Source organism: Erigeron canadensis, chromosome 4 (genome assembly GCF_010389155.1).
Source record: "Erigeron canadensis isolate Cc75 chromosome 4, C_canadensis_v1, whole genome shotgun sequence".
NCBI classification, from domain to species: Eukaryota; Viridiplantae; Streptophyta; class Magnoliopsida; order Asterales; family Asteraceae; genus Erigeron; species Erigeron canadensis.
In genome coordinates, this window is record NC_057764.1 from 32380416 (window position 1) to 32390411 (window position 9996).

At 34.7% G+C, this 9996-nt stretch overlaps 1 pseudogene; it reads left to right on the forward strand.

Moving 5' to 3' along the window:
• The first annotated feature begins 4644 nt into the window (after nucleotides 1–4644).
• On the forward strand, nucleotides 4645–9567 carry LOC122597426 (annotated as a pseudogene).
• The last annotated feature ends 429 nt before the right edge of the window (nucleotides 9568–9996 follow it).

Consider the following 9996-nt stretch of genomic DNA (forward strand, 5'->3'; position numbering starts at 1 on the left):
AATTCATCTCTTCATCTTTCATTAGAGTTTTCTCCAGATTTTATTTCATATTTTATGGACAAATCATGTGATGAAGATGATGAATTTATATTTGTGTTCTTGTGATTTCGGTCAGTGACTTTTATGCATTGTTTGGTCTTGAATTCTTATAAAATCCTTATTTCTTGTACTAACTTCATAAATCTCAGATTATTAACAGGTATTTTAACATCAAACTATATATGAAATCATCAATTAAAGACCCATCTCAAATCTCAAATCAAAACAACTTAAACTAGTGCAAATCCAAGCATGCATGTAATCATCTCATCATTTTAACAACAAATCTTTATCCAACTTCAATTCAACAACTTAAAAACATATTTTTTTTTTTGAAAAACTCCAGAAATATATTCATTAAGATATATAAAAATATGACCATATTTCAAAGGAAAAATCACTTTAAAAGTTATTTAATCTACAACAACACTTTTGGGTCATAAACTAGTTGAATCCTTGAATCTTTCTTCTAGATTTCAACATGCATGAGCATGAGGAAGAAGATTCTATCAACTTGCCTTCATCAAGTGTATTTTCAAGAAGAAAATCAAAGAAAAACATGGTCTTTGATAAAGATCTTTTAGTATATACAAAAACAAGATAGATTAAACTAAGAGATGAAGATTTGTACCCTTGATGAACTCGAAATGGGGGCTGTTTTGGGCAGAAAATTTCGTGGCTTTTATGCTCCATATAAACCTTATTTCCAAGCTTGAAATAACCCTTAAAAGTATCTTGAATCAACCCTTGTTTAATCCTTTAAAAACCCTTATTATTATTATAACTTTAGATTGATTTTTCTTGCCTTTTTCTTGCTTTCTTTGAACCGAAAATGATGAAGAGAGGAAGATGATAATGTGCAGATTTTTGAGAGAAAAATGAGAGAGAAATAAGAGATTAAGTGTATTGGAAAGTGTTGGAGTGTTTAGGGAGTGTATAGTGTGAGTTGGAGTGTAAGTATAGGTATAATGTACCTTGGAAGTGTAAGAAACAAAGCATCTAACTATTTTTTTGGTTGGAGGGAGGGTCTTGGGGCATAAAAAATGTGGCTTATGCAGAAAATTAAGGGTATGAAGTGAGTTTATTGGTTAAGAGGTGTGGTGGGAAGACATGGGTTGGTTAACTCATGGGGTGAGGTGTTCGGTTAGTTCCCAACTAGTGTTAAGACATGCAAATAAGTATATGTATGTATTATGGGTGTGTGAGTGTAAGAATAAGTGGGTTAGTTGTATGTTGATTGGTGGATTTTATAAGAGTTTATATTTATAATAAGTTTAAGTTGTATGCATATTTTTTTAATTGGAAGACTTATTCAAATGTTGCAATATATTTATGTACTTATTATTATTCAAGCTTACTATTATGTACATAATAGTTTATAAATTTATTTTCAAGATGGTCATTATATCTTTGTGTTCAAATGTACGTCAATTAGTTTGGCGTTTGAATTGTTGGTCCTTTGTGAAGATTTATGATTATTATCACAACTTGTGAGTCTTACCTTATTATTTATATAACTTAACTTCTCGAGATTCAATTTTTGGTTCATTGACATTTTGTCAAGTTCAATTAGAATTAATATCTGTAGCTTGAGATCGTATTGAATAATTATAGTTATTGTTTATGGCATTTCACTGTACTAGGGGGCAATTATCGCTATACTTTGAATGTCTAGAAGGTCGATTCTCTTAATAAACCTCTAGGGGTAAGGACCTAGATAAGTCCAAGTAAATTATCCTAATTGGAAATTGAGTGTTGTTACACGGCTTTATGTCATGGACCGGTAAAGAATAATTCAGTAATAATAGGATTAAACGTAATAACGAGTTGGTAATTCGGTAGACAAGATTGTTATTTAAATAGTTAAATAAGCTAATTGGTTAGACAGCTATAGGTGGATAGGGTGGTACTCACACTTGTAGCTAATCAGTTAGGGGATTTGGGTAGGACATAAGGATTTGTTAGCAGAAAGGGTGGTACCCACGTGACCAAGTCTAGAGACTTATTTAGATCTCAACTATTGTATTGAAGAGTGCAACCTGAAACATGTCATGGATCTGATTCGAGGTAGATGACTTTTAATCTTTATGTTTAAAACAACTTTCTTTAGATTAATTCCTCGGAATTACTAACTTGATCTTTTTACTAACTAATTTCAAAAGCAACGTGACAACTCGGTCACAAAACCCCCCAACAACTCTTAGAATTACTTAGTCTTGCTTAGTTCTTAAACATAGTCCCTGCGAACGAACCTGGTCTTACCTTATAGCTATATTACAAACGAACGGATCCACTGTCCGTGAGTGTGTGTTTAGTTTGGTATTTCCTTGACTTATAAATTTAAAACTTGAACGCTTTTCATTATACACAAACGACACATCAGTGATGTCATCAAAACAATCCAAAGGTTAAAACTTAAAATTGTTTTTCATCCAAAGGTTAAGGCTTTTTCAAAAAGTATTTTAAGATGCTCTTTTATACTTATTGTTAGATATGTCATTACAAGATATAAACAAAATCATTTATAGATCTGTTCGTTATGTGCTAATATATTGAAACGGGGGATTGAAGTTAGATACTTGCACACCGAATTCTTTAATTTCTCAATTTTGAAAGATTAGAGAATATAATTGCCAATGGGTTAAAACCCCGGTGGCATTCTGAAGTCCTGCAATGATGCTTGGATCCTGGGAGACCAGGGTTCGAGTGTGAGCAGACTAGGTTTTACCTCCAATTTAATGTCGAGCCTTCTGTAGCGGTTAAATTGGTGGGGTTTCCCTCCCTGTGGTCCATGACTTCGTGGATTGGTCACTAGTGATTGCCTGGGCTAGCCGTCCCGTGACACGAACGAAGAATATAACTTTTTTCAACATATCAACAAGATCCGATGCCCCATGTGAACCCCTTCATGGGAGTGAAAGTTGAGACAAAATCCCCATGTCAACCCCTTCATGGCGGTGCAAGTTGAGACAAGATCCATATTTGTGGTTACTTTCCCAAAGACTGTTACAAATGTCGGTTTAACTGGTTCAACCTACACCGTATCAGTAACAGGAAGCCCGAAGTTGAAAATCTTTGTGGAGCCCAACACTTTAGAGTTCACCCCATTAAACCAGAAGATGTCTTTTGGAGCCCAATAGTCCAGGTTCACCACGTTAAACCAGAAGACCTTTTTAATGTGACTGTTAACGGAAGAATTAAATCACCGCTAATAGTAAAGAGTGTGTCATTGATATGGACAGATTCAAATCACCATGTCCGTAGTCAAGTTGTCATTTATACAATGACTACAGACTCTGGGTGAAGCATCCGAACACCACCAAAGGTTTGCCGCATTAGTGTAATTCTTTTGGTGATGTTTCTTTTGTACTCAAACCTTTGACATGATTATATGAATAAAAACATGTATAACTTTTTGTGCTAATTAAGATTATTGTTGATATTTATCATTGCATTTTTTCTTTAAGTAAGTATATCCGGAGTCAGACGTGCCTTTGCACTTTTAACGCGTACTAGCATTTCCTTTTGCTAAACCATATAAGTTCGCGTTCACTTCGTTTCCGACTACAATGGATTCAACACAAGTGTCGTGTCCATTATAATTTTGAGAGTTTTCTTCCAAATATGGGATGATTGGGAAGAAAAACATTATAGGCCTTTACGTAATTACTAGTTTGTTCATGAACCTAGTATTATTATTATTTATTTATATATGAGTTAATTGTAAAACTGTAAGTTTTCTTTTTTATTTTCTTTTCTTATAACTCGATAATGAAATGTAATTAACTATTTATCTTGTTTTTCTTGAATTCCATTTCAACTCAACACTGTTTTTTATTTTAACAATTTTTTTCCTTTTGTTTTCTTTTTTTCCTTTCCTTTCTTTTCATTTTATTTCCTTTCCTTTCCTTTCCTTTCCAATCTTTTCTTTTTTTTATTTTTTTAAATTCAACATAACTATGTCAATATAAATATGCAATATATTTTTTTGTTGCTTACTCATGTTATATATATGGAAGTTATATACCTACTAACAAAACCTTTAATCATGTTATCATTTAAAAATGATGCCTATCTTTGATTTATTTTGGGGTCAATACTAAAAATGTATATCTAAATGTTGATGCCACTTATTCGCAACCTTTAAGGGGTCAAATACGTACACAATAATGACTTACATATGCAAATGTTCATGTATGCAACTTATTCTTTATTCATAACTTTCTATTGATGGATTTTATGTAGAGTTAACCTCTAATGAGAGAAAGCAAGATAGAGAAATAGAGAATTTTAGTCGTTGACGACAGAACTTAATATAATACTAACAGATTATTAACTAAAAGCTAATACATGACACCTTTTCAATTCCATATTCAAGCAAAATGCAACTTATGAGTTGTGGAACATCACAGTTGCTATATAACTTACGAGTTGAAACATGACATGTGAGGTTGTGTAACATTACGACTTCTACTTGACTTACGAAGACCAAATGTTTTCAACATTATAACTTCCACTTGACAAATGAGTTGAAATGCTTTTCTTGATGATTTCCAAATAAATGGAATGCTATGAAGTTTAGTGGTAGATAAGAGAATTAGAGACATGCTTTCTGTCATTCGAGGTATATTGCTAGTAAAAGACCCTATCAATATGCTAAATTGACATGCTTTGACTTGATTACTTTTTCCGATCATTCAGAATCATAAGATCATATAGATAATTTGTATGCAGCAGGTTGAGCGTTTCATTTGATGTTTTTTGAAGTCACCATATATTTTAGTATGATACACTTGAAAGTAATCAACTGAATGTTTGAAATCCAAACAGGTTTTGATGAGGTCATCTCAGTGTTTCCCAATCAAAAGGTCCGGCCTCAAACAACAAGGTCATGGGACTTTATGGGACTTCCAAGAAAGACTGAAAGACGCCCTACAGTTGAGAGTGATATTATAATTGGAGTAATTGATCACGGAATCTGGCCAAAGTCCAAGAGCTTTAGCGATGAAGGTTTTGGCCCTATTCCAGAAAAGTGGAGAGGAGAATGTGCAGGTCGCTATAATTTCTCCTGTAACAAGTAATTCCAACTTTTTAACTTAACAAAGAAGACCTTGGCCTTATTCTGAAACTCCATAGTGTCTGAATTCTATTGGTTATTTTGTTGAAAAAGATACATTTCTCTAGTCTCTATCCTTTCTCTAAGTTTGTTATTACCATAGTCAAAGTAACTAAATTAAGTCCTGAATCCTTGCTTGTTTAGAATTCTAGACTGCAGTATATGAGTTGTTCACTACTCTTCAGGTGACATCAACATTAATAGAGAGTAATTATGTTTCAAATTTGTGGTAAAGTTTAAACTAAATTATCAATTGATGCTAGTATTTCGAAAGGATTACATATATTCATGATATCCTCGTCATGGTAGCTAACCAACGACCCCTTCATTGTACTGCGATGCCCAACTCATTGGTTGGGAGTTAGTAATTTCATATTGTCTTTTTTGCATGATACGGACTAATGAGTCTTCACCATTTCACAAAGACTTTCACTTATGTTGACTCAACTCATCGGGCCTTTTTACATCATATATATTTTCGTTAACAGAAAATACTGATATTTACAGCTTTGGTATGGTCTATCATAATCTATTCTCCAAAAGTTTGTAACTTTTAACTCACATTGGATATATCGTGAATATATACAATTTTGGGCCCTTGGTTCAAGCTTTAGTAAGTTCAAATGTGCATAAGCGGAACCAAATACTCTGACATAGTGAGATGGTTATAGTCTGCTTGATCACCAGCCCAAACTTCCGTATATATGTTTTAACCCTTATTCCTGATTGGTCAATGAACGTTGACATGAAAAACCTCTCTCCACCCTTGCAGGCCCCTGCAAATCTGAATGCAGATAGCCCACTATACCTTCAGTTTTGTGTTTTCTTGCTAAAGTTAACTATATGATTCTTACCATAGACATAGTTTTCACAAAAACCTAGAAGTGTATTGCTTTAAGTTCCCAAAAACCTGTGTGTAAATCTACGATGCCACAGTTTAGCAGAACTCAGATCGGGTTGATCAACTATCATTGGAGGACTCCTAGTCTCCTACGATGGGTCATATGTAGAATTACCCTTACCCGTTTCAAACATAGTTTTAATACTTGACACAACCAACACTTTGACAATTTCATACCATTTGGGAAAGATTCAGATACATGATTCGTACTTCTTATAGGTTGCTTTCCCTTCATTTTCATTTCTACGAAATCCCGGGCTCATTGAGTAATATTCTGTGCCATGGATTTGATAAATTTCAAATTTTGTAGCACACTTACCTTTTTACAAAAAATCTTTCACCAAAGTCATCTTTATTGTGATTGCAACAAGAATTACCTCTCTTGAGAGGCTTTCCTACCATGCATAACAGGACACAGAAGATAACAGGGCTATCTTCATAAACCAAAACCACAACAAAAGACCCAACTGGTCTGACATATACTTTTTGTGATCTTCGATATTTATTCATGGGTCAATTAACTAATCAGTATATGATATTTTGCTTAGATAGAACATAGTACCTGAATATTTAGTCTTAAGGACTTTCAAGTTTAGCACTAGTTTTCTTCAGTGCATCTCTAAGAACTTGGTCACCAAAACTAAGGTTGTAGGCACACTCAGGTTTCTCTATAATGTCTGACTTTCCTTTATAATAATGTTGTCTTGATCAAGCAACGACTCATCTGTGGGTAGTGACGGTCCCTTGGTGCACCAAGCAGGCATGATCAATGCTCTCTTTTTAACCCACATTATCCAAAGTCATCTTTTCTATCAAACATCTCCATATTGAATCATGTTGACCTTGTATTGCAATTCAGGAGATCCATGTCTTAACTAAATAGCTCTGACACAACTTGTTGATTATGAGCTCAGCAACAAGTTCTAATATAACGAATCAAATCAATATATACAAATAAGATAACCAAAGATTGAATATTATGATTGCCAAGAGGCTTCAAATGTTTATCGCTTTTAATTGATTGAATATCTGAGACACAATAAAATTGCAAAAATGAGAAAGAGTAAAGTGCACATAGAAAGATTTCATATGTGGTGTAATTACCCATGGATATATCATATATACAAGTTTAGAAACTAAAATTGTTTTCAATGTCGTCCATCCGTAGGAAAATTATCGGTGCCCGTTCTTACGTGCTTAGCTTTGACAACACGGGACTTTCTGCTAGAGATGATGATGGACACGGCACTCACGTTGCATCCATTGCAGCCGGTAACGAAGTGAATGCGAGCTTTTATGGTTTAGCACAAGGAATCGCTAGGGAAGGCGTTCCTTCAGCCAGAATTGCAGTTTATAAAGTTTGCAGAGTTTTCTGTATGGACATTGATATAATGTCAGCTTTCCAAGATGCGATAGCTGACGGAGTTGACATTATATCTATTTCACTGGGGGAGACTATCCAAGGGAGCTGAGCTCCGATCCCATTGGAATTGGATCTTTTCACGCGATGGAGAAAGATATACTCACAGTCCATAGTGCCGGGAATTCTGGTCCTGCAACACACTCTGTTGCAGATTATGTGCCGTGGATCTTTACCGCTGCAGCAAGCTATACAGACAGGAGAATTGTTGATAAAATTCTTCTTGGGGATGGTACAATTCTAGAGGTGAGTGCACTGTTACACGTAATCTCATATTAAATCTAAGTTTTATAGTTAATGGATCTAATTGAAAACTGTTCTGTTCACAAAAAAATAATAATTTGAAAACTGTAGGGTGATTCTGTTAATGCCTTCCCATCAAGTGCCGCAGAAGTACCTCTTGTTTATGGAAAAGAAGTGACCCGCACATGCTCTGAAGAAGATGCAATGTAAGCATATTGGTTAACTTATCTATACAAGTAGAAAAACACATGCAAAGGAATAATACAACTTTGTTATGTTACAGGAAATGTTTGCCAGCTTACTTAGAGAGTTCCATGGTCAAAGAAAAGGTGGTTTTGTGTGATTTGAATATCTTCAAGCGGGAAGGCAGCATAGCTAAAGATTTGCAAGCATTAGGTTATATCATTCCAAACAGGAAAAATACATCTCATGTCGTGCCATCACCCGCTATAGTTTTGGGTACTAATGACATTAACTTTGTCAAAACCTACAAAAAATTTGCAAGGTATGATGTTTTCTAGTAAACTTTTCACTGTAGTAGTGGTATGGAATAAATTTTATGCTTAATCTACCACCATAATGATATTACTTGTCTTTCAAACAGAAATCCTGTAGTTAAAATTTTCAAAAGTGAAGAAATCCACAATCCAGCAGCTCCTCTCGTTGCTCCATTTTCTTCCCGTGGACCGACCAAATCAATACCAGATATTGTAAAGGTAAATGTTTCTGTTGTCTCAATATTGACAGTGCTAGATTGTTTCCATTTTATAAACCACATGGAATGATCATTTTCAAATTTATGTACTTAACATTGTAAAAATAATACCCAGGATAGATCATTTAACAGTTGCTAATCTGTAGCAATCTTTTATATTGGTTCACGAGATTGATAAATGTGTTGTGTTATGATAGCCTGATGTAACAGCACCCAGAGTGGAAATTCTAGCTGCTTTTTCACCAATGAGTTCCCCTTCTGGAGTACCTTACGACAAGAGGCGTGTGAAGTACACTATAATGTCAGGGACATCAATGGCTTGCCCACACGTTAGTGCCGCTGCAGCTTTCGTCAAGTCGTTTCACCCCAGTTGGTCTCCATCTGCATGCAGTTAAATCTGCTCTAATGACTACAGGTAAAATATATCATAATCTATATACCCTATTTGGTCCTATCATAATACCACCAAGGTCCAGTTAGGTACTTAGCTTGCTTCACATTTCCAAATTTGAAGATATGTCATGTCATTGCTTCTTATTTAACTGTGTCACAGCCATGGAAATGAATGCTGCCCAGAACACAGATTTTGAATTTGCATATGGAGCCGGGCACATCGATCCAGTAAAGGCTACAGATCCCGGTCTTGTCTATGAGACATCTCCAGATGACTACTGGAAGATATGGTGTCACATGCCAAATGCTAGTTGTAGTCCAACCTAGATGACGTATAAAGAACTCAACTACCCATGATGGCAGTTCAAGTTGAGACAAAATCCGCATTTGTGGTTACTTTCCCAAGGACTGTTACAAATGTTGGTCCAGCTCAATCAACATACACCGTATCCATAACAAGAAACTCGGGTTTAAAAATCATTGTGGAGCCCGAAACCCTACAGTTCACATCATTAAATGAAAAGATGTCTTTTAGTGTGACTGTTAGAGGAAAAATTAAGTCACCGTTTACAGTAAAGAGTGTGTCATTGATATGGACAGATTCAATCCACCATGTCCGTAGTCCAGTCGTGGTATATACCTTAAATGCCAACTCTGTGGGAGGAGCACCTCAAATACCACCAAGGTTTTGCACCATTATTGGTGTAATTCTTTTGGTGATGGTTACTCTAATGTGCTGAAAACTCTGGAGTACGTGATTATATGAATAAAATCTTGTATACTTTCTTGTACTAAATCAGGATTATTGTAGCCTTTTGTTTTATCCTTGTGGTTGCTCTGTAATCTGTATGTAATGAAATTTGGTTTCATTTTTGTTTAGATTACAGTTTGGATTACGTATAAATTAAATGGTTTGATCACGTACTCAACCAAATAGTGAATTAATTCTACACATTCTATATTCGTTCGAGTTTTCGCCGATCATATCAATACAAAAAAATTAAAAACAAACGCAACAAGAACATTGAAAACATATCGCTAGATGATAGGTAACCTTTATTACGTAACAAAGTCAATATATATATGATTTATTGATTTACATTAACGAACTACTTATCACTACAAATAGGGTCATAATCGATTCCACAATATATGAGCAACATTCCAGA